At 34.6% G+C, this 27,055-nt stretch overlaps 2 pseudogenes; both read right to left on the bottom strand.

The window, feature by feature from the left end:
• Positions 1-1,376: 1,376 nt before the first annotated feature.
• The window catches only part of LOC125420099 (ribulose bisphosphate carboxylase large chain-like), a 75,630-nt pseudogene continuing 49,951 nt past the window's right edge, over positions 1,377-27,055 (bottom strand).
• Positions 7,446-26,879, bottom strand: LOC125420051 (DNA-directed RNA polymerase subunit beta''-like; annotated as a pseudogene).

Raw genomic sequence — 27,055 nt, 5'->3', positions numbered from 1 at the left:
AAAAAGTGGCACATGGTTTGAACTAAGTTCCTATTGTTTAACCAGTTTGGGTAAACAACCAAACTAGCTTCACCTGCTTAGTTCTCCTTTGTATCTGCTTATGAAACTTGGTTTGAAGCATCCTTGGTCATCAATAAATATTGTTCCAAGAGCTAGGAAAGTTCTAGAACCGGATCATGGGCCAAACAGCTCCAAAACGGACCCATACTCTGCATACTGGGCCCATCAGATACAGCAATCTGTTTGGAATAGAAAATGGACTTCCCCATGTCATTTTGACCTGAAATTTGAACCATAGTCTTCTATATATGTCTGTAGACATACTTCAAAATTTCAGCCCAAAAAGCCATTTGCAACCTGAGATATAAGATAAATAGTGAAACTATGTTGCTGGAAATTATGAATCCAGCACCATAGGCATTTCAAGCATAACATTCCTACTCTGTTGTGCATAATTTTGCCTATAATTTTGCATACATAACTTAGGCACAAAACATTATCAAAATATACCTTGCATCAAGTGGCAAAATTGCCACACTTCAACATTAACCCCCTCCTAAACAACATCGAATCAAACCGAAATTTTTCCATAGAGCTTTCTTGCCACTATTTACATGGTAAATACAATAAATGAATAGTCATTTGATAAAAATCATTTGAATATTTCGATTAGAATTTAGAATCAGAATAAGCATGTAAATCCAATTGCTAGGATTATTAACTAATTACAAGTTGATACTGAAAAAATAAGTGATTAACCCTTGCGAGAATTCGGAGTATCTCTTCTCTATATATGATAAAATAGGATGAATTATTTTTTCAATTCAAAATAATTGAAAAAGTTTTTTTTTTTCCTAATAAATAGCAAATGGCGGGTTCCTCCATGTTGTGTTAACTTCACATCGAAAAAGCAAAAAGTTGTTTTCTCGTATGAATATGAAGAACCTTTTTTTCAAAAATCTCGCCTACTAATTAGTTTCTATTCTAACACAAAATGAAAAGGACAATATGCAGGATGGGTAGAAGAAATTGTGATAATCGACTGGATCCATGATCCGAAACAGCAAGATATAATAATATATAAATAAGATATAATAATATATAAAATAAAAATGTAATTATAAAAATGATAATTAAAATATATAATACAAAAAATAAAAAAATACACCAACATAATTGTGGATCCAACATAACAATAGAAACATTTAAGTTGTTTTGCCTTATATTTTGCATTTAAGATCTTCTATGTCTAGATAGGTCTGTATCTATCAAAAATTGATAAAATCTTTGTATTCGGCTCGATCCTTTTACTAAAAAATTGGGCCGAATTTAATTTCAATTACAATTAAGAGAATGAACAGTAAGTAATTACTGGATTACAAAGTATCCATTGCTTTGAAGTCAAATTTGATCTCCTATACTTCACAAGCAGCAGCTAGTTCAGGACTCCACTTACTAGCCTCAAGAATAATTTCATTACCCTCACGAGCAAGATCACGTCCTTCATTACGAGCTTGTACACATGCTTCTAAAGCTACTCAATTAGCTACGGTACCGGGCGCATTTCCCCAAGGGTGTCCTAAAGTTCCTCCGCTAAACTGTAGTACAGTCAGAGCGGGCATATGCCAAACATGAATACCCCCCGAAGCCACAGGGATAACACCTGGTAGAGAGACCTAATCTTGCATGAAATAAATACCATGGCTTCAATCTTTTTCAATAAAATCATCGCGTAGTAAATCAACAAAGTCTAAAGTGATGTCGCTTTCCCCTTCAAGTTTACCTACTACAATACCAGTGTGAATATGATCTCCACCAGACAGACGTAATGCTTTAGCTAGTACACGAAAGTGCATACCATGATTTTTCTATCTATTAATAACTGCATGCATTGCACAGTGGATGTGAAGAAGTAGACCATTATCTCAGCAATAATAGTTTGAAAAAGTATCTAAAAAGATCAAATTTAGATATTTGTATCCTGTCGAAGTAAGGAACCATGGCATATATATTTGGAATATATTCCATTTTGAGACAGTTGAAAAAGCACTATCTTGTTGAAAGGTTCTATACATCCACCCTTTCTCAAGGCATTTCTTTAGAAAAATACCACATATTTTCCTCTTTTCAAATGGTAAATATTTCTCAGAACATGGAGTGTGAATCAAACCCATGTTTGAATAGAAATTGAGATACTGATGCAAGTTCTTCCCCTCTGAATCAGACAGATTCATATCTGCAAGAGGTTGACAATAAGTTCTTTCAAGATTGACTATTTGTCCTTCTGTTAGAAGTGTTCCAGAAATGTCTACGATCAAGTAAATAGCTCTACAAATGAATGGATCGAATTGAATTGGAAAATGGAAAGATTTGTAGAAGTTATATCTTTCGTCACCATTTTACGAAAAATCATTAGTTATGAATATGTTAGACACCTCTAACTCGATTGGTGAAATAGTATCTCTCTCCAAAAAAGCAATTTTTTTTTACCACCACGCAAAGAAAATATTTTGTTGCAAATGAACAAGATATTGAGGAATTGTCCATATGTAAAATCATAATTATTGACACAATAGAAGCATAAATGATGTGGATTATTCAAGAATTGAAGTCGATATGCTATAGAAAAAGAAGATATCAATGAATTTCTATGAAATGGTTTCATTGGATTCAGACAATTGTCTTGATCATGGGATATCATTGAGAAATAGGAATCCATGTTATGAAAAGATTTCTTGCAATAATTTCTAGTATGGAATAAGTCAATTATCCACTTTGGTATCTTATTGAACAAAAATGGTGATATTGTTCCTCCATTGATAAAGAATTTCACTTTTTGGGAAGTATCATGTTCATCCAATAAGAAGGGTTTCCATTTTTTCAAATGAACAATTTGAAGGCTTATTGATTCTAACAACTAATTGCAGAGTTGATCATTCGGACTTTTTAATTCATAGATGTGGATCTTAGACCTATGAATGAGGATATTCCCGAAACTCAAAGAAAAAAAGAAGTGAGTTAGACAAAAAGAGAAAAAATTTAGACAAAAAAAAAAGTAACTTGGACAAAAAGAAAGGAAGTGACTTAGATAAATATTTTTTTTCGATAACCTCTGACCAATCAATCGAATATTGATTAATACATAATTGATTGAACACTACTTGAAAATGAAAATGGCTTTTCTGCTCAGAAGTTAAATGTTCCAAATGTTCCTATAAATTCTTGCTCCCTTTAGACTATTTATATATATATGCATTAGGATCTCGATTCATGGATCTCTCGGTTCGAGAAATAAAAATAAGAGGATCAAACCATTTCTTCTGACTCTTTTTCAAAATTAATAAATGTTGGTTGATCATATATTTCATTATAGTTCTATGATTCAGAGTATCATTTCCTATTTGATCCCTTTGAATTCCATATTTGAAGTTACGATGGGATCTATTCATTCAAAAGAATCGATTCAATACATTTCTCAATATATTTCTTATGTACCCGTAGGTGCTATATTGGATTTGAATTAGATTTTGGATCAATCTATATTGATTGACTGCCTCCATTATGTTGTTGCTAGAAAATACCACTATTTTTGGTTTTGTATCTTCCAAATCATTCCCACAGGAGTTTTGGACCCATTTTTTTCTGATCCTTCGATAAAAAAGATTCATTTTCTTCATAAAAAATAATGGTAGAATCAATAAAGATTTCTTTTTCGATTCAACCCTGGAGTTAAATATCTCATTGAAGAATTGTTTTTGATCCATCTATAGGAATCAATAGAAAAGGCAAATCCCTTATGATACACCAGATCTGATAAAATAGGATGAATTGAGATGGTATTATATTCAAGAACCATCTTGTTCTTTCTTCAACAATTTCTGATCTCTAGTGGACCTTTTAGTAGGATTTAAACCCATAAGAAGTTTTAACCATCCGTTAGAGAAAAAAGAATGAATGGATCTTGTAGGATTCCCAATAAATTCTTCGACTTCTTCCGGAAGCAGATGATTATTCATCTACTTCTCACATTTTGTGAGTAGCCGGGACATTGAGGAATATCCAGAAAGGCATTTAGGGAATCGGTTTGATTTTATCTCTGTTCGTTCCGTTTGAAGAAAGTAAGGATCCCAAAGAATCAATATTTCTTTTAGTTGTTTAATCTCTCTTTGATTGATCAATGTGTGATATTCTGAATCCTCATTGCTAATGGAATCGAAATGATCTCTGGATCGATCAGAAGATCCTTTCAATTGGCGAGAATCTATTACTTGAACAAAACTGGATCTTGTGAAATCATATTGAATATTTGACAATACATTCAATACCTTGCTAAAATATCGATCCTTGTTTACCAACCACACATTGTCTAACCAAATCCAATTCTTTCTCGATATGTTCCTAAAAAAACTACGATTCGTGCGGATTCTTCCCCCAACTAAAGAAGAGATCTTAGGGGAATTGCCACATATGAAATTGAGCATAATTTTACAAATAAATAGCTTCTCGAGAAGAGATGGGAAACATGCTCAATATCATTTGATTGAATAGTTGACCCAGCTCCTTGTTGTTTGAAGAAACCCTCTGCTTCAAATGGTATTTTTTCACAAAAAGCAAACATGAGATAACAAATTTAGTCTTTCACTAAGATTTCGAATAGCTATTTTGAATTTAAGAGGATTAAAAAATTCTCAAAAATGGTCCTTACGGATCGGATCATCCATAGAATATACAAAAAGAAACTTCAGATATTTGATATCTTTCTCTTTGAATGAGATCTCAATTCCAGCTACGGTTTCATTAGATATCTTACAACTAGAATCCTTATTTTTTCTGATCTAATTCCTCCAACACCATGAACCCTAGTTAGATTCAGGCATGATACACTTTTTAGTTATTGGGAGAACCCAAGTACTCTCTTTCGGATCCAAGAAATAGCTCTCAGAGATCCCTTTTCCTTTTAGAAGATACAGGAGCGAAACAATCAACCTATTGATATTGGCAGACCTAAAATATTCTTCCAATGTATTATTTCTGGGTCCAATAAAATTCATAGGTATAGGAAGAAGCCCTGTCAAATAGACATTTTTTCTTTCGGCCATCTTTTGATTGTTAATACAATATATATGGACCGCTACTACAAATAGTAATACACCCTTGATCGTGAAATATTGATTGCTTGTTGAACCCTGTAAATGTGAATTGCGTGAAAGTAGGATACTCCAAATTCAGGAGTCCAAGAGTTTTACAAAATGTTCTTGATGGAAAAAAATGTGAATGAAGGATCCCACTGAATTGAATTGGGTCCATGAATCTAGGAAATAGTGAGAATTCTTGATCTCTCTCAATATCTCTTTTAATTCGAAAATCTAGGATTTAAATGGATGTCCTTTCAATAAGTTCCTCTAAATTGCAATGATTTATCCTAAATATTTCATTTGAATTGGAATTTTGTTATTTACCATGTATGACGATCCCAGCTAAGCATCCATGGTTGAATGGTTGAAGCGCCCAACTCATAATTGGCGAATTTGTAGGTTCAATTCCTATTGGATGCACGCCAATGAGACCCTCCAATAAAATAAGTCTATTGGAATTGGCTATGTTTTAATGGAATCTCATCATCCATACATAACGAACTGGTGTGGTATATTCATATCATAACATATGAACACTAAGAACTAGCATTCTTATTGAGACTAGAACTCATAGGGAAGAAAATAAATTTATGGATGGAAATAAATATGCAGTATTTACAGACAAAAGTATTCGGTTATTGTTGAAAAATCAATATAGTTCTAATGTCGAATCAGGATCAACTGGGACAGAAATAAAGCATTGGGTTGAACTCTTCTTTGGTGTCAAGGTAATAGCTATGAATAGTCATCGACTCCCGGGAAAGGGTAAAAGAATGGGACCTATTATGGGACATACAATACATTACAGATGTAGGATCATTACGCTTCAAATAGGTTATTCTATTCCACCTGTTAGAACGAAAATAACTTAAATTAAAATACTTAATAGCATGGCGATACATTTATACAAAACTTCTACCCCGAGCACACGCAAAGGAGTCGTAGACAGGCAAGTGAAATCCAATCCATGAAATAATTTGATCTATTGGTAGCATCGTTGTGGTGAGGGTCGTAATGCCAGAGGAATCATTACCGCAAGTCATAGAGGGGGAGGTCATAAGCATCTATACCGTAAAATCAATTTTTGACAAAATGAAAAAGACACACATGGTAGAATCATAACTCTAGAATACAATCCTAATCGAAATGCATACATTTGTCTCATACACTATAGGGATGGTGAGAAAAGATATATTTTACATCCCAGAGGGGCTATAATTGGAGATACCATTGTTTCTGGTATAGAAGTTCCTATAAAAATGGGAAATGCCTTACCTTTGAGTGTGCTTTGAACTATTGATTTACGTAATTGGAAGTAACCAATTAGGTTTACTATGAAACCTAGAAATCAATCATTGATCCAATTTGAGTACCTCTATAAGATAGACCTCCATAGAAAACTGAAGAGTAATGACAGCAAGTGATTGAGTTCAGTAGTTTCTCATATAAAATTATTGACTCTATAGATATAGTAATATGGAGAAGTCATACACTCATGAAGAGCTGTAGATTCTTCTTGCTGATCAACAATTATTACAATATCAGGCAAACTAGTCATATATTTAATCCTGCTGAGATATGTTTGCAATTGAGATAATTGTCTCTTCAACACAGGCGCATCCTTTTTTGGAAGATAATTGGGTCTCCCTGTCTTTTGTTCCGCTCTCATGTACCTGAATTTATGAAGTCTCGTTTTTGTAGTATACCAATTCATTAACATACCACCAATCCATTTTTTATTAACGTAATGACACTAAGCCTTTATTGCAGCCCGTGCTCCTGAATCTGCTGCTTTACTTTTGGTACCAACAATTAAGAATTGTTTTCCCTCCTTGCTACATCAAAAACTAAATCATAAGCTTCTGCCAAAAACCGAGCAACTCTGGTAAGATTTATAATATGAATACCTTTACGCCTTGTAGAGATAAAAAGGGCCATTCGAGGATTCCATTTCCTAGTACCATGACCAAAATGAACTCCTGCTCCCATCATCTCTTCCAAATTGATGTTCCAATATCTTCTTGTCATTTCTCCCCACACTTCTTCTCTTTTTTTTTTATTTTTTCATTGAAAAAAAAAAAAAAGAGAAGCTAAAATAGAAATAAATAATTGTTCCCACGGAACCTTCTCTTCTACCAAAGATTGGCCATTGATACATGATCCAAACCATTCATTTATTTCTATTCTTTATTATCTTTATTTCTATTACCAAATTAAACGATCACAACACAAATAGAAAAAAGAATGAATTCGCTTTTAAAAATCATCAAATCCTAGAAATGATTGTTCTGATCTATCATGTAAATTCTCTTAAATGTAAAAATCAAATAATTCTCTATGGTCCAAGAAAATGTCTTTCATTTCCCACTCGAATAAATTATTCTTTTTCATTTCCAAGGGAATGTTGTGATGTTGCCTTGAACGGTGCACTAATCTTTTGAATCCGGTCCAACGGGTATCGTCCCCCCTAGAACAACATTCTCTTTCAGACCTTTCAACTAATCGATACAACCACGTAGAGCAGATTTTGCTAAAATGCGAGTGATTTCTTGAAAACTCGCTTCGGATATGAAACTTTGAGTATTGAAAAATGCTTTCGTTATTCCCAATAACATGGCTCTGTAACAAATTGCTTCTTCCAAAGCACGCCTCGTTCGTTTCGCTTGCAACAATCCAATTAGTTCTCCCGGTAAAAAAAACATTAGACATTCCATCTTCTAAAATTAGTACTTTTGATGTTATTTGACGTACAATAATTTCTATATGTCTATTATGGATCTGCACCCTGTGGGATCGATAAACCTTTTGGATCTTATTAAGAAAAGAGATATGACTTTGCACTATAGGTAGCTCAGCACCAATCAAGAATCCTTAAAGAATTCCAAGAACTTTTGTTATATGTTCGTTAGAGCTCTTAACCCTCTTTTCTTGGTTCATCGATATTGAATCAATCAATGCACTTTTAGCACTTGTTCCGTTTTTTGAAGACCCTATGTTATATCACCAAATCTCGATTTTTCATATATAAATGTAACTAATGTATCTCCTTTGGAAAGTATTTCTCCATAATGGCCACGACCAATTGCTCCTGGAGTGGCCCAATAAGGCTTTGTCGATCTTATAACTTGGTCCGATTTTAGCTACGGCCCTTTTTTAGCTATACATACATTTTTACAAATAAACTGCCCCAGACTAATTATTGTAGATGTTTCCACATAATAATTATGATCATAATTATGATGGAGAAAATGCCAATTTAAGTTGAATGGATTCAAAAGGATGTTATTGCATGGAGCGAAATTATAAATTCTTCCATTTTCATCCATTAAACAATATTTAACTACTTGAAAAGTATGCTTTAAATTGTCAAGTTCTAAATATTTAGTTATCGAGATCTGATTATGAGTTTCTAAAAGGTATTATTAATTTGAGAGGATCTCTTTTAAAGGGCCTAACGAATTCCTAATTGGAGGATCTCTTTTAATTGATTCTTTTATTACATTGTAATATTTTACATAATTGAATGGATCCATTTGAAAACAATTAAACAATGATAAAATTATCAAAGATTGAGATTCCTTACTTCTATTCAACAATGTACGAATAGTTCCTTGATTTTGGCTAAGTGATTGTTGAATCCTTTCCTTGGAATAAATAGAATAAAATGGATTGGTATGGTTTGACCTATTATCAGAGATCAATCTTGAACCTAACGAATCATTCATTTTTCTGATATATGAAATATGGGATTTTACTAAGCTGATTCTTAGGAAATCTCGAATCAGGCCATTTATCCGTACTTCAACAAAGGAAGCGTGGGCCTCTTCGATAGAAGAAGGTTTTTTGTCTTAGTCCCAATTCAACACTCAACAAGTCTGAACTAATTGAATGCTTGTGCTAGAAATACCATGAATTGGTTTGCGATTTCCATAAAAAATATAATTTACAACTCTAAGATCTAGATTATCACTTTCTTGCAATGGGTCCCGATAGAAAATTGTTTCTAAATTTATACCGTCCGCTATTTCATATATGATTACAGGCCGAACCAAAACAAAATACTTTTTCTTGGTAGGTGTGATCCATTGGACATAGATCCAATTTTTCAATTTTTTCGATTCCTTACATTCTTTTTTTTATCGTTCCCAGCGGTATCAAGATGCCGCTGTTTCAAAATATCTTATCCATCACTACAGCAAAATGGATATCTCCAGAAAAGATTTCAAGTTCAATCTTTTTTTTTTCTCTCCACTTGTACCAATCCATATGCTTGACTTCTAATATTTGAAGTGATTCGTGTATCTACTCCAACGATACTGTTGTTTTGTACCATTATGGAAGAAGATTCGGGTAAAATATGTACTTCTTTGAGAATGAAAAAAAATGGATCTACTTTCATTTGGTATTTTATCTTAAATTCTTTGACTCCTCGATATTCAAGCTGATGTGAACCTAGGTCGACACGCATCTAAACCCATATTATATTAGCCCGGATCTTAATCAAGTTCAGATTTTAATAGAATGACCTCAACCCTTAACCAACTGGTGATTAGAAACCTTGGTATAATGAAGACGCCACAATAGGTGATGGATATCCTATTGATAAGTCAAAACTAAAACACTCGCTCACTAATGGTGTTTTAGGTGTTCAAAAAGAAATTCAATCTCACAATTAATTTTCTGTATGAATAATGTACTAAATATTATTGATAAAAAAGCCCTTATATAGGCTAAAAAGTTAAAAGATAAAATGATATGAACCTAGGACGACCTGTTCCTAAACTCGTATTATATTAGTCCGGATCTTAATTAAGTTCAAGTTCTAATGGAGTTGACCTCAACCCCTAACCAACATGTGGTGAGAAACCTTGATATAATGTAGACGCCACAATAGGGGATGGAAAACCTATTGATAAGTCAAGCCAAAACAACCAATTCTCTAATGGTGTTTTAGGTGTTCTCAACAAAAAGATAATTAATCTCACAAGTATTTTCTCAATCAAATCAAAGTTAATTCTTATTGATAACTAAGCCTTTAAATAAGCTTTGAAAAGACAACTTAAAAACCCTAGAACATAAAGAAAACCGGCCACCACACATAAAGAAACCTAGTTGGCCGAAACTATACTTCCTTTCTTAATCTAAGTTTGATTAATTAATTCCTTTATATTAAATTAGGAATTAATTAATTTTACAATGGAAAGAATAAAATAAAAACCTTCCTAAAGTTATTTTTCCAGAAAATAAATAAATAAAAGCCAAAAAGTAATGGTAGTTTCCTAAATCAAAAAGTAAAAACAAATTAGGAAACTAAAAATGCTAGCCTTTTTGATCAAGTTGACTTTGATCAATTTTTTACCACTTTGAGCTCCAAATCAGCTTCTAGATGCTTTGTAGGATGCCAAATAAACTGAATATGAAGTCCCACACGTTGTCGGCCAAATTGTTGATGCTGTCCGTACAAGCCCTTTTTGATTGCATTTGAGGCTGATTTAACTTGATTCCATGACCTCTTAGGCATATGTATTGAACCCATAAGGCATTGGAACCATTTCATGCTTCCCAGACTCCAAAAATGTACCAAAACCGTCACCCGTGTCCGTATCGGCTTTCACCACTTGGATGCTTAGAATAGGCTTTGTATCTTCAAGTATGGACAAGCTCTGTTGAGATTGATTACCCCCTGTATAAATACTCCCAGGTTGTCCTTAAATCTCTTTATTTGAGCTCTTGTGGTTGGCCTAGTCTTCATCCATGTCGAGTCAGCACCCCAGCGGGTTATCGGTGGAGCGGGCTCGGGTGGAATCACATCATAAAACCCTAATAATCTAGATAAAATCGGCCACCAATGAATAGGAAACCTAGCATGGCTGAAATTCACCTCCTTTCCTAATCTAATTTGGATTAATTAATTCCTTTATTTTGAATTAGAAATTAATTAATTTACAATGAAAATAATAAAATAATAACTTTCCTAAGTTGATTTTTCTAGAAAATAAATAAATAGAAACCAAATAAAAGACTAATTTACTAAAACAAAAAGTCAAAATCAAATTAGTAAACTAGTTGACTAGTTTGACTATTAAGATATCTTTAACCAATCTCCAGCTTGTTTGGGTTCCAAGTAAGCTTCCATATTCCATTTAGGATGCCAAATATGATTATTAATGATTCCCACATGTTGCCCCTTGATTGGAATAAGTCAAAAAAAAAGAAAAGTTAAAGCTAGCAGCTAAACAGCATATTTTCGGCCAAATTAAGATGCTATCCGTACAAGTCCATTTTAGATGATTTTTCTTCTAAATTGGCTTGATTCCATGTCCTCGTAATGATATTCATTGAGTTCATGAAGTGTTGGAACCATTCTTTGCTGCCCGGAGTCCAAATTTGCACGAAAACAGCTACATGGGTCCGTATCGGCCTCCACCGCTTGGATGCTTAAAATGGAGGTTGTATCTTCGAGTATTTACAAGACCTTTCGAGAATTAATTGCTCCCATATAAAGGCAGCCAGGTTTTACTTAAATCTCTTAGCTTGAGGCCTAGTGATTTGCCCAACTTCATGTCAGGACTCGTCCAAGATTCCTCCCCGGAACCCTAGACAAGCCTTGATCCCAGGAAAATACCACCGAACCTTCCAACGGAAAATCCGGCAGCACCTCCCCTAAGGGTAGGACTTACCACAAATTTCCTGCACTGAAAACACACTTCTATATTCATCCCCTTATTCCTCCCACAATACTACCAATTGATTTCATAAATTTCAGCACTTCAAAATAAATAATAGTAACTCAGTGCATAAATAATAACTACATGTCCAATACAGTATACAGAGCATTATACAGTTAAATGTGGAATTAATAAAATGACAGATAAGGAAGCAATACAAGATGGAGAGGAAAAAGGGAAGGAAATACTTCTTGGACTTTCGGCAACGAACTGAGATGTTGGGCTCGTCCCAGACAATCAACGTCTCCCAACCTAGACCTAGGGGAACGGAATTTAAAAACGTGAGATGCTAATCATCTCAATGAGTGACCCTATCTACTGAACACTTTTAATAATAATAATATAACAAATAAAGGAATTTAATTAATACCGACAACTAAATAAATAAATAATAATAAACAATTGAGGTAATAATTTCTCTCAAAACCCTCACTATTCACTCCGTTGGAAATGTTCCCCTTTTAAAACATTTTCACAAAACCCGATATTCGTACCTCCCGAAAACCAAGGGATCAAATAATTTAATAACAACAAATAAATAAATACCCCAAATATAAATAAAATGTAATAAATAAATATATTCTTTTGCTGTAGGCGATTGAAATTTCTATCCGAAAAATTTGTACTTGACGCACCACACCATATACCAGTGATGCCCTCCGATACCCAGCGTCCTGAGCACCGACTGGTGGGGAGATTAAAGAGAGAAACTTGCAAACGACACTTCGGGTCCTGACAGTTGGTATCAGAGCTCTAGGTTCTAGTATTTCTAAGGGACTGTGCATCCCATCCACGTCTAATCTCTCGTTTTACCCGTCTTAAAGCGTTCTTTCCCTTTATCTCGAAGCAAATTCGTTGCCCGAGTTTGAATAACTCTAATCTTCGTGGGTGTCAATTAGAATCACCTATCCTAACGGGGGAATTCCTATGGCCTAGTCAATGGTCGAGGATTGCCTTTTCTTCTTGAAGGTAAAGTAATGGGGGCAGATCCAAATCTGTGAATCTTTTTGGGAATTGAAGTGGTCCTAGATATGGATCGAGTGGTTATGCATGCTAGCATAAAGGAGTAAAGTTAAAGTGATTCAGCTTACCTGAAGTGGTGCTTCGTGGAGGAGTTAAGAGGCCTTTCGCCAGTGGGACTGGCAGAAACAAAACCGTGAGGGGGGCTACGGCCTGGAATACCCCAAAGCGGACAATATCTTGATGCGGGTGGATTGGGCTGTTACAGTGGTATCAGAGCAGGACCAGATCGGTGTGCCAGCGAGGACGCTGGGCCCTAAGGAGGGTGGATTGTAACATCCCACGTCGGTTGGAAAGGGGAACGAAACACGCCATATAAGTGGGTGTGGATACCTTTCCCTTGCGAGGCCTTTTCCTGTGACCCACCGTTGTTCTGGGGTAGGGAAGAACAAAACCGTGCTGGCCCGGCCCAAAGCGGACAATATCTCAAGCGGGTGGTCTGGGCTGTTACACTTCATCTGTATCGGGTCAGCACCCTAGCGGGTTTTCAATTGTGCGGTTTCGGGGGGATTCTCATCATTCCATTCCTCTTGAAAAGGATTTGTCCTCAAATCAAGATCATCACCTACAGCAAAAGAATATAAATCAGCAACATTAAATGTGGCACTTACATTGTACTTACCTGTTAAATCAAGTTTGTAGGTATTCTCGTTTATTCGCTCCAAAACTTGAAAAGGTCCATCCACACGCAGCATAAGCTTTGACTTTCTCTGTTTTGGAAACATCTCCTTTCGTAAGTGCAACCAAACCAAATCTCTTGAGTCAAACACTATCACAACAAAATTTAGAAAATACATACTCATTATGGCAAAAACTACACTTTTTAAAGTTAGCAACTAATCTCTTCCAAATTTCCAAATTTCTACTAAGTAAAGCTCTAAACAATGCAGAAAAAGTTCTATACAACAAAAGCATCTTTAAATAAGCATCTTTATAATTCATGATGAGTAATGGTTTCTTACTCAAGATGGCTTTATTAACATCCCCAAAACTAAGACAAAATTTTTATTTTTCTTTTCTTCTCTTTCTTTTTCTTTCTCACTTACGGGCTGCCTTTTATTTACCTCACTCTTAGCTTTTTCAAGTTGTTCTTCACTCTCAGCCTTTTCAACTTTCCTCACTCTACTTTTCACTTTCTCATGATTTTTCCATTCAATTTAAGTTTTAGAATGCTTACCTTGGACAGCAAGTTTGGACCTACCTTATTGGATAGATGGTGAAGCTAGGTTTCTCCTTGAGCTTCTCGGCCTCCCTCCTTTCTTGTATTTGTAATTGTCCTCTATATACCTTCTTGGGGGTCAATGGCTCCCGCTTGACCTTCTTTCTCTCAAACATAAAAACAATAGAATTTTCTCGACCATAATGAATAGCATCTTTATCAAATTGCCATGGTCTACCTAATAGAATATGTTCGACATGCATAGGCACAACATCACACAAAACAACATCTACATATTTATCAATGCTGAATTTTACTTTGGCTTGTTTATTTATTTTCATCTCACCACTGTCATTAAGCAATTGTAATCTATATGGTTCGGGATGTGTAATTGTGGCTAAGCCTAGTTTATCAACCACAATGTTAGTAATTACATTTGTACAGGTTCTACTATCAATTATCATACTACAAATCTTACATTGGATTTCACATCGGGTGTGGAAGATGTTTTCTCTCTGAACTTGATCCTCATCCTTGTATACAGCCAGCACTCTCCTAGAAACCAAGTTTAATTCAGCATTGGATGCATGCAAGGTTTTGGTTTCATCCTTAAAGTCTTCCTCTTCTTGCTCGGACTCAATTTTAGCTTCATCACTATTGGACTCCAACTCACCATTATCCTTCAACCCCATGATTCTCCTATTCAAGCATTAACTAGCAATGTGTCCTCATCCCTGGCATTTAAAACACACAATTTCATGTGTTCTAAAAGGTTTAGGATTAGATTTACCTTCATTTTTGTGTGCTTTGACAAAATAAGTTTTGGACTCCTTTTTTGGCTGTGTGGTGCTTTCTTCTCCAAGTTTCAGCATTTGTCTTGTTTCAAAGGTGGGATTACTTTTCCAAGCACTTGGATTTGACCTCCCATTACTTGAAACTCCTCCAAACCATGAGCTTGTACCCCTTGTCTTGAATTGATGCTCAAGTTTAATAGCCACATGCAATATCTCATCCAATTCCACATATTGTTGCAATTCTAATTGATTGGCTATCTCATGATTCAAAGCACCTAAAAACCTTGCCATGGTTTCTTTTCTATCTTCATTCATGCTTAATCTCATCATAAGCATCTCCATCTCCTTGTAATAATCTTCTATGGTCCTACTTCCTTGAGTTAAAGATTGAAGCCTTTGATGTAGCAACCTATAGTAATGAGTCGGTACAAATCACTACCTCATGACTCTCTTCATTTGTCACCAATAGTAATCAATTCATCACCTACTCTTCTTCAGGTATTTTGCTCATTAGTCCACCATTGGAGTGCATAATGTCCAAAATCCATTGCTGCCAATTTCACTTTTTTAGCCTCCGAATAGTTGTGGCAATCAAAGATCATCTCCACTCGTTTCTCCCATTCCAAGTAAGCTTCCGGGTCACTTTCTCCCATGAAAGGTGGAATGTTTACCTTGATATTTCCAAGATCATCATCTGCATCCTCTCTCCTATGCCTCCCACAGCCTAGCCTTTCTTGGATAGTAGACATCCATTCCTTCCTAGAAATCATCTACAAAGTTTACCTCTTCGAACTCCTCTCTAGGTCATCCACGGCCTCCTCGATCTCGACCTCCATGGAATTCTCATATCAAATTTGGCCTAACTTGAGATGTTTCTAATCTATCCATTCTTTGATTTATATGGTCAAATTGAGCATTCATCCACTATAGTTGTTCCAAAACAGCCCTCATGTCCATTTGCTCAACACTCCCCGTAGCTCGGGAATCACCATGGAATCCTATGGATTCTTCTTCATTAATTCTTAGTGGTGGATCTCCTCTTCTCAACCTTAAATCTGCCATGTTAGTATAAATAATACAAAATAAAATAAATTCTCACCAAAAATCACTCCCTCACGTGTTTCACTCGATCAAGGTCTTGACACTCGTGTTCTCACACTAGTTTTGGCTTTTACCCTCTTTTAAGCTCTCACGCTCTTGCCTTTCCCCACATAAATAATCACCTTAAAGTTATAACTAAACACACACAAAACAACAATTATATCACAAGAATGTTTTAATTAAACTTATCAACAAAATAGTAGCAAAAACCAAGTAATACCGAGTGAACTTAAAATACCTAAACTTAGCCTTTTCTAGGAAAAAATAAGGCAAACTACAAGAAAATTTTTGGAATCAATAAGAACTGGACCAGATGGTAGGAAATTTAGGATTCAAGAATAAAAATTTAGAAAAATAATTTCAAACACGAACAAGAATCAATTTGAACAAAATTAAAGAATAGTCTGGTTGCTGTTCTTGTAATTCTAGTTTTGTATCAAAGCTTTTAACTAATTTTAATCTAAATATTTTAAGCATCCAAAATTCAAATATCCAGCAACAAAAAAAAATTCTCCAGAAACTCCAAATACTGAATAAATAATCAACAAATTAGTAGTTAGAAAAATTTCCAACAACAAATTTCAACACCAAATTCAACAAACCAGCTTTTTTTGTTATTCGGCTTTTCTTCTTCTTTCTTTCTTTTTTTTTTTTTTTTTTGACTTCACAGAACGTAAAATGACTCAAGTAGCATAATCAACACCAAAAAAGTGCCATTCCAACACCAAAAACTACCAAACCCATGACCACCACCAACAAAATACAAATTTGTAATTTTTTTTTTTTGGTAAATTTATATATGTTGCCGCAAACACACTTTTTGACTTCTTTTTTTCTTTTTTTCTTTTTTTGAGAATATGAATGCATATATTTAAGATAAAAAATAGCAAAGAAAAATGAACAATAAACTAAATTACTAAGAACAAAGATGAAAGACAACCAACAACCTAGGAAACAAAAATACAGTAAAACTAGGAAAACCTAATTTAACTAGGAATGATTTTTTTTTCTTAAAGATGCAGAATGTGTAGGAGTATGAAACAACCTCAATGTAATGTAAAAATTGCAAAATAACATAAAAACAAATAAAGAAAATCAAGATAGATCAAACCTTAACAAAATCTTGCCTCTGATACGAAATGATACGAACCAAGGTCGACATGCACCTAAACCCGTATTATATTAGCCCGGATCACAATTAAGTTTAGATTTTAATAAAATGACCTCAACCCCTAACCAACCTATGATTAGAAACCTTGGTATAATGAAGACGCCACAATAGGTGATGGATATCCTATTGATAAGTCAAAACTAAAATACTCACTCACTAATGGTGTTTTAGGTTGTCAAAGAGAAATTTAATATCACAATTAATTTCCTTTATGAATAATGTACTGAATATTATTGATAAAACAATCCCTTAAATAGGCTAAAAATTTACATAGTAAAACCCAAATAATCTAGATAAAATTGGCCGCCAAAGAATAGGAAACCTAGCATGGCTGAAATTCACCTCCTTTCCTAATCTAATTTGAATTAATTAATTTCTTTATTTTGAATTAGGAATTAATTAATTTACAATGAAAATATTAAAATAGTAACTTTCCAAAGTTGGTTTTTCCAGAAAATAAATAAATAGAAATCAAATAAAAGACTAATTTCCTAAAACAAAAAGTCAAAATCAAATTAGGAAACTAGTTGACTACTAAGATATCTTTGATCAATCTCCAGCTTGTTCGGGCTCCAAATCAGCTTCCATATTCCATGTAGGATGCCAAATATGATTAATAATGATTCCAACACATTTCCTTTTGATTGAAATAAGTCAAACAAGAAGAAAAGTTAAAGCCAGTGGCTAAAGAACACATTTTCGGCCAAATTGAGATGCTGTATGTACAAGTCCTTTTTAGATGCTTTTGATTCTACTTTGGCTGGATTCCCTGTCGTCTTAATTATATTCACTGATTTCATGAAGTGTTGGAAACATTCCTTTCTGCCCGGAGTTCAAATTTGCACAAAAATAGCTACCCGGGTCCGTATCGACCTCCACCACTTGGATGCTTAAAACGGGTCTTGTATCCTTGGGTATTGACAAGCCCTTTTGAGAATTAATTACTCCTTGCATAAAGGTGCCAAGTTTTCCTTAAATCTTTTAGCTTGAGCCCTAGTGATTTGCTCGGTCTTCATTCGTATTGGGTCAGCACCCGAGCGGGTTGTTGATTGTACGGGTTCGGGCGGGTTGTTTGAGGATTGAATGCAACCCTATCATCCCATATTTAGTAATTCCTGGATTTTTTCTTCTGTATTAAGGATCATCGAAATAAGAAAAAATAATATTTCTACGTAAAATACCATTTATTGGTATTTCTCGAAATAGTGGGATGAGGCATTAGTTTTTTCTCTCATTTTTGAATCCACTGGAATGGAATAATGAATCGATTTCATCATTCCTTTGCTAATAAAAAGAAATCAGAATTCTTGTCTAGAGTAGAAGGAAATATGAAATTACAATGACCTTTATATATGATTCAATTAAATTTTGAGTAATCTGAAATGATACTTTCTTTTTTACCTGAAAGACCCAAACTAAAGAATTTGTGTTTTACTTGATCATTATTTATTGGATTTCCTAAAAGGCTAGAAAACATTTTTCCTTTGGCAAAAATAAAATGAACGTTTGTTTGATCTTGAGTTTTGTGGAGTGAAAGAGGGATGACACCGGATTGGCACGAACCTCCTGACAATATCCATAAATGACTTGTTTTTGGCAAGAGATGGACATTACTATACATAAATTCCGATGCATGGCATACGTCGGTAATCTAGTGCATTTCTCCCTCTGAGTTAGAATAAATATGTTTTCGAACCTTTTCTCTAAAATTCAAAGTGTATATTCTTGCATGAATTTTAGCAATAACTTGTTGGGATTCTTCATATTGATAATTTTAAACAAAAGTAGAACTTCTTGGTGGAATAATCATGTTACGTATAATATCTTCACTCTTAATAGTTACATACATGTCTACATAACATAAAAAAGCAGGATGCCCATGACGTGTACGTGTAGGATGAACCAAATCCTCATTGAATTTTATTTTTCCATTAGAAGGGGCCCATACATGTTCTGCAGTACCTCCTGCGAATACCCACCGGTATGAAAAGTTTTTCACGTTAGTTGAGTGCCCGGTAGATGTGATTCTGCCCAAGCCCGCTCAACCGATAACTCGCTGGGGTGCTGACCCGACATGGATGAAGACCAGGCCAATCACAAGAGCTCAAATTAAGCGATTTAAGGAAAAACTGGGAGCATTTATATAGGGGGTAATCAATTCTCAATAGAGCTTATCCATACTTGAAGATACAAAGCCTATTCTAAGCATCCAAGTGGTGGAAGCCGATACGGACCCGGGTAGCGATTTTGGTGCAAATTTAGACACCGAGCAGCATGAAATGGTTCCAACTCTTTATGGATTCAATACATAGGTCTACGAGGATATGGAATCAAGTCAAGCCAGCTACAAAGGAATTAAAAAAGGGGTTGTACGGACATCATCAAATTTGGCCTGTTTTTTACTGTATTTTGTGCTGGCTTTACTGTATTTTGCTGAGTTGGCTTTTTTTTCCTGTTCCATGCATGGGCAACGTGTGGGACTTCATATTCAGCTTATTTGGGATCCTAAAAAGCATATTGAAGCTGATTTGGAGCTCAATTTGGTCAAAGATTGGTCAAAGTCAACTTAGTCAAAAAGCTAGTATTATAGTTTCCTAATTTGATTCTACTTTTTGTTTTAGGAAATTACCATTACTTTTTAGTTTTTATTTATTTATTTTCTGGAACAATAAGTTTATTAAAGTTATTATTTTATTATCTTCATTGTAAATTAATTAATTCCTAATTCAAAATAAAGGAATTAATTAAACCAAATTAGATTAGAAAAGGAGTGAGAATTTCGGCCACCATAGGAAACTACTTTGTATGGCCGATTTTCCCTTTGTTTTTAGGGTTTTATTTCGTGGATTTGTAGCTTATTTAAAGGATTATTTTTCAATAAGATGGAAGCTTGAATTTGATACAGAAAATTAATTGTGAGAGTGAATTATCTTTGTTCTCTTTGAACACCTAAAACACCATTAGTGAATGAGTATTTTAGTTTGACTTATCAATAGGACATCCATCACCTATTGTGGCGTCTTCATCATATACCAAGGTTTCTAATTACAGGTTGGTTAGGGGTTGAAGTGACCATTAGAACTTGAACATAATTAGATCCGGGCTAATATAATACGGGTTTAGGAGCAGGTCGTCCTAGGTTTGTATTATTTGCCAAACCGGTCAAAAAGGGAGACCAAGACCGAATCTGTCCAAGCACTTAGAGGTGAGATAAAATCTGATCCTAAACCTCAAAAATTCAGAGAAATAATTTGTTTTAAGTGCCAAGGAAGAGGACACATAGCCAGCCAATGCCCAAATTGAAGAATCATGGTATTAAAGGGTGATGGTGAGCTGGAATCTGCAAGTGAAGAAAGTGAAGCTGAAACCGAGCAAGAGGAGGATTGCAATGATGATGAAGCCAAACCAGTAGACACATCGAATGCCGATTTGAGCTTGGTTTCAAGGAGAGTACTTGCTTTCTACAAAGATGAAGAGCAGATACAAAGAGAAAACACCTTCCACACTCGCTGAGAAATACAAGGTAAGATTTGTAGCATGATTATAGATAGTGGGAGTTGTACCGACGTGATAAGTAATCTTGTAGTTGATAAATCAGGCTTGAAAACAATTAAACATCCAGAACCCTATAGGTTATAATGGTTAAATGATAGTGGTGAGATGAGGGTAAATAAGCAAGCCAAAATTAAATTTGATATAGGTAGGTATGAGGATGTTGTCTTGTGTGACATTGTACCAATGCATTCCGGACATATTTTACTAGGTAGACCATGGCAATTTGACAAAGACGCTACTCATTGTGGTCGAGAAAATAGTGTTGTTTTCAGGTTTAAAGGAAAGAAGGTCAAGTTGGAGCCATTAACTCCTAAGGAAATCTATAGAGACCAATTACAAAAACAACAAAGGGGAGAAGCCGAAACACTCAAGGAGAAGGCTAGTATGGCATTAACGGCTTCACTGATGTGATTCCGCCCGAGCCCGCTCCACCGATAACCCGCTGGGGTGCTGACTCGACACGAATGAAGACTAGGCCAATCACAAGAGCTCAAATTAAGAGATTTAAGGGCAACCTGGGAGTATTTATACAGAGGGTAATCAATCTCAACAAAGCTTGTCCATACTTGAAGATACAAAGCCTATTCGAAGCATCCAAGTGGCGGAAGCCGATACGGATCCGGGTGACGGTTTTGGTACATTTTTGGAGTCCGGGAAGCATGAAATGGTTCCAATGCTTTATGGGTTCAATACATATGCCTAAGAGGTCATGGAATCAAGTTAAAGCAGCCTCAAATGCAATAAAAAAGGGCTTGTATTGGCCGAATTTGCCGAATTTGGCCGAATTTGCTGTATTGCTTGCTGGCTTTACTGTATTTTACTGTATTAGCCTTTTCTTATTTTTCCAAGCATGGGCAACGTGTGGGACTTCATATTCAGCTTATTTGGAATCCTAAAAAGAATCTAGAAGCTGATTTGAAGCTCAAAGAGGTCAAAGATTGATCAAAGTCAACTTGATCAAAAAGGCTAACATTTTTAGTTTCCTAATTTGTTTTTACTTTTTGTTTTAGAAACCTACCATTACTTTTTGGCTTTTATTTATTTATTTTCTGGAAAAATCACTTTAGGAAGGTTTTTATTTTATTCTTTCCATTGTAAATTAATTAATTCCTAATTTAATATAAAGGAATTAATTAATTAAACTTAGATTAGGAAAGGAAGTATAGTTTCAGCCAACTAGGTTTCTTTATGTGTGGTGGCTGGTTTTTCTTTATTTTTAGGGTTTTATTTCATGGCTTTGTAGCCTATTTAAAGGCTTATTTTTTTTCAATAATAAAAAAACTTTGATTTGATTAAGAAAATACTTGTGAGATTAATTATCTCTTTGTTCTTTGAGAACACCTAAAACACCATTAGAGAATTGGTTGTTTTAGCTTGACTTATCAATAGGTTTTCCATCCCCTATTGTGGCGTCTTCATTATACCAAGGTTTCTAACCACAGGTTGGTTAGGGGTTGAGGTCCATTCCATTAGAACTTGAACTTAATTAAAGATCCGGGCTAATATAATACGGGTTTAGGAGCAGGTCGTCCTAGGTTCGTATCATTTGGTATCAGAGCTAAATTTTGTTCAGGTTTGATCTATCTTTATTTGCTTTATTTGTTTTTGTGTTATTCTGCAATTTTAGCATTAGGTTAAGGTTGCATCCATCCCATACACATTCTGCATCTTAAAAAAAAAAAAAAAAAAAATCATTCCTAGTTGAATTAGGTTTCCTAGTTTTATCGTATTTTTGTTTCCTAATTTGTTGGTTGTCTTTTATCATTGTTCTTGATAATTTTGGTTTTTGTTGATTTTCCTTTGCTGTTTTAGTCTTAGAAATTTGCATTCATATATTCAAAAAAAAAAAAAGAAAAAAAGAGTTTGCAGCAACATTAAAAAAAAAAAAAAAACAAAAAAAAAAAAAAAAAAAACTGCACATTTGTGCTTATTTGGAGGTCACGGGTTTGGTGTTTGTTTTGGAGTTGGAATTGCAATTTTGGTAATTATTTTGCTACTGCAGTTATTTATGTTCTGTGAGTGAAAAAAAAAAAAAAAAGAAGAGGTAAAGCCGAATAGAAAAAAAAAAAAAAAAAACAAATTTCAGTATGTTGGAGTTTGATTGGTTTGCTGGAAATTTGTTGGAGCTGCTGGTTATTGATTATTTGTGTGGTGGCTGGTTTTTCTTTATTTTTAGGGTTTTATTTCATGGCTTTGTAGCCTATTTAAAGGCTTATTTTTTTTCAATAATAAAAAAACTTTGATTTGATTAAGAAAATACTTGTGAGATTAATTATCTCTTTGTTCTTTGAGAACACCTAAAACACCATTAGAGAATTGGTTGTTTTAGCTTGACTTATCAATAGGTTTTCCATCCCCTATTGTGGTGTCTTCATTATACCAAGGTTTCTTACCACAGGTTGGTTAGGGGTTGAGGTCCATTCCATTAGAACTTGAACTTAATTAAAGATCCGGGCTAATATAATACGGGTTTAGGAGCAGGTCGTCCTAGGTTCGTATCATTTGGTATCAGAGCTAAATTTTGTTCAGGTTTGATCTATCTTTATTTGCTTTATTTGTTTTTGTGTTATTCTGCAATTTTAGCATTAGGTTAAGGTTGCATCCATCCCATACACATTCTGCATCTTAAAAAAAAAAAAAAAAAAAATCATTCCTAGTTGAATTAGGTTTCCTAGTTTTATCGTATTTTTGTTTCCTAATTTGTTGGTTGTCTTTTATCATTGTTCTTGATAATTTTGGTTTTTGTTGATTTTCCTTTGCTGTTTTAGTCTTAGAAATTTGCATTCATATATTCAAAAAAAAAAAAAAAAAAAAAGAGTTTGCAGCAACATTAAAAAAAAAAAAAAAAAAAAAAAAAAAAAAAACTGCACATTTGTGCTTATTTGGAGGTCACAGGTTTGGTGTTTGTTTTGGAGTTGGAATTGCAATTTTGGTAATTATTTTGCTACTGCAGTTATTTATGTTCTGTGAGTGAAAAAAAAAAAAAAGAAGAGGTAAAGCCGAATAGAAAAAAAAAAAAAAAACAAATTTCAGTTTGTTGGAGTTTGATTTGTTTGCTGGAAATTTGTTGGAGCTGCTGGTTATTGATTATTTGTGTGGTGGCTGGTTTTTCTTTATTTTTAGGGTTTTATTTCATGGCTTTGTAGCCCATTTAAAGGCTTATTTTTTTTCAATAATAAAAAAACTTTGATTTGATTAAGAAAATACTTGTGAGATTAATTATCTCTTTGTTCTTTGAGAACACCTAAAACACCATTAGAGAATTGGTTGTTTTAGCTTGACTTATCAATAGGTTTTCCATCCCCTATTGTGGTGTCTTCATTATACCAAGGTTTCTAACCACAGGTTGGTTAGGGGTTGAGGTCCATTCCATTAGAACTTGAACTTAATTAAAGATCCGGGCTAATATAATACGGGTTTAGGAGCAGGTCGTCCTAGGTTCGTATCATTCACCATCCATCCAAGAAGGTAAGTCCAAGCTTGCTGTCCAAGATAAGCATTTTAAAACACAAATTGAGTGGAAAAACCTTGAGAAGGCTAAAAGTGGGGCGAGAAGAATGGAGAAACCCTAAAGAAATTATGAGAAAAACGACAGAGAGAAAGGAAAAGAAAGGAAAGAAAGAAAAAGTAAAAATTTTTATTTGAGTTTTGGGGATGTTAATAAGGCTATATTGGGTAAGAAACCATTCCTAGTTACGAATTATAACGATGCTAATTTAAAAATGCTTTTGTTGTATAGAACTTTATCTTCATTATTAAAAGCTTTACTTAATGGAAATTTGAGAAAGTGGGAGATATTATTTGCTAATATTAAAAAGTGTGATGAATTTGTATTTCTAGTATTTTTTGTGATAGTGTTTGACCCAGGAGATTTGGTTAGGCTGCACTCAAGAAAGAAGAGGTTCCCCGAAGAAGAAAAGTCCAAGCCTATGCCCCATGTGGACGGATCTTTTCAAGTTTTGGAGCCGAACAACAAGAATGCCTACAAGCTTGATTTACCGGGTGAGTATAACATGAGTGCTACCTTTAATGTTGCTGATTTTTCTGCAGGTGATGATCTTGATTTGAGGACAAATCCTTTTCAAGAGGAGCGGAATTATGTGATTCCGCCCGAGCCCGCTAAACCGATAACCCGCTGGGGTGCTGACCCGACACGGATGAAGACCAGGCCAATCACAAGAGCTCGAATTAAGTGATTTAAGGACAACCTGGGAGCATTTATACAGGGGGTAATCAATTCTCAATAGAGCTTGTCCATACTTGAAGATACAAAGCCAATTCTAAGAATCCAAGTGGTGGAAGACGATACGGACCCGGGTAGCGATTTTGGTGCAAATATAGACACCGAACAGCATGAAATGGTTCCAATTCTTTATGGATTCAATACATAGGTCTAAGAGGATATGGAATCAAGTCAAGACAGCTTCAAAGGCATTCAAAAAGGGGTTGTATGGACAGCTTCAAAGTTGGCCTATTTTTTATTGTATTTTATGCTAGCTTTACTGTATTTTGCTGAGTTGGTTTTTTCTTCCTGTTCCAAGCATGGGCAACGTGTGGGAATTAATATTCAGCTTATTTGGCATCCTAAAAAGCATATTGAAGCTGATTTGGAGCTCAATTTGGTCAAAGATTGGTCAAAGTCAACTTAGTCAAAAAGCTAGTATTATAGTTTCCTAATTTGATTCTACTTTTTGTTTTAGGAAATTTCCATTACTTTTTAGTTTTTATTTATTTATTTTCTGGAACAATAAGTTTAGGAAAGTTATTATTTTATTATTTTCATTTTTAATTAATTAATTCCTAATTCAAAATAAAGGAATTAATTAAACCAAATTAGATTAGGAAAGGAGTGAGAATTTCGGCCACCATAGGAAACTACTTTGTACGGCTGATTTTCCCTTTGTTTTTAGGGTTTTATTTCGTGGTTTTGTAGCCTATTTAAAGGCTTATTTTTCAGTAAGAAGGAAGCTTGAATTTTATACAGAAAATTAATTGTGAGAGTTAATTCTCTTTGTTCTCTTTGAACACCTGAAACACCATTAGTGAATGAGTGTTTTAGTTTGACTTATCAATAGGACATCCATCACCTATTGTGGCGTCTTCATCATATACCAAGGTTTCTAATCACAGGTTGGTTAGGGGTTGAGGTGACCATTACAACTTGAACATAATTAGATCCGAGCTAATATAATACGGGTTTAGGAGCAGGTCGTCCAAAGTTCGTATTACCAATTCCCTAATAGATTGACCGGCAATAATACCTACAGCTTCTCCCAATTCGACGATGTCGCCATGAGTAAGGCTCCAACCATAACATAATTGGCAGATCCAAGATGTGCTTTTACAAGTAAAGAGAGTTCAGATAGATATTGGTTGTGTTTGAAAGGTTATGAATCGATTGACAAGTCCAATCCCAGTATCTTGATTTCGCATGGCAATACATCGAAGGCCTATATACATATCATCTGCCAATACACGACCAATCAATATTTGGATAAAAATTCTTTCTGGCATCATCCTGTTACAAGGACTTAATAAAATACCTTGGGCAGTGCCACAATTTGTTCTACGTACAACAATGTGTTGAACTACTTCAATAAGTCTACGTGTAAGATATTCAGCATCCAATGTTCATACAGTAGTATCCACAACTCCTTTGTGGGCTCCGTAACAAGAAATGATATAGTCTGTTGAAGATAGTCCTTCATGTAAATTGATTTGAATAGGTAAATCAATCATTTGTCCTTGTGGATCCAACATTAACCCTCTCATGCCTATTAATTGGTGTACTTGGGATGCATTTCCTCTAGCTCCCAAAAAGGACATTATATGGATTGGATTAAAAGGGTTAATCATCCTAAAATTAGGATTCATTTATTGTCGTAAATAGTCACTTTTAGCATACCATATCTCAAAAGATTGTTGTAATTTTTCTATCACTTGTACATTCCCATAATGATGGTGTTTTTCTAAAATCAAACCTTGTTGTTTAGCATCTTGGACTAGTCATCCCTTAGAAGGTATTGTTAAAAGGTCATCAATTCCTAACCAAATGGATGCAGCGGTGGCTTGTCGGAACCCCAGAGTCTTTACTTGATCCAGGATGTATGATGCATATGCCATTTCGAAGTGGTCTATTAATCTACTAGTAAGCCATTTAATGGCAGTTCCATCTATCATTTTATTATGAAAGGCCATATTAGCCTGTTCTGCCATAAGTACCTCCATATTCTTCTGAGTGGGGTTTGCAAATTGGTTTGAGTCAATGATTGGAAAACTTCCTTTTCTCAATCTTGATTCGTGTAGAAATTCAAGAACTATGGTCCTACTTGAATCAGAGAGACCTGAATTCACATTGCTACCATAGAATTACTTAGCTTGGATACCATATT

The sequence above is a fragment of the Ziziphus jujuba genome, chromosome 5, assembly GCF_031755915.1.
Source record: "Ziziphus jujuba cultivar Dongzao chromosome 5, ASM3175591v1".
Taxonomy (NCBI): Eukaryota; Viridiplantae; Streptophyta; class Magnoliopsida; order Rosales; family Rhamnaceae; genus Ziziphus; species Ziziphus jujuba.
This window is presented reverse-complemented; position numbering and strand designations above follow the sequence as displayed.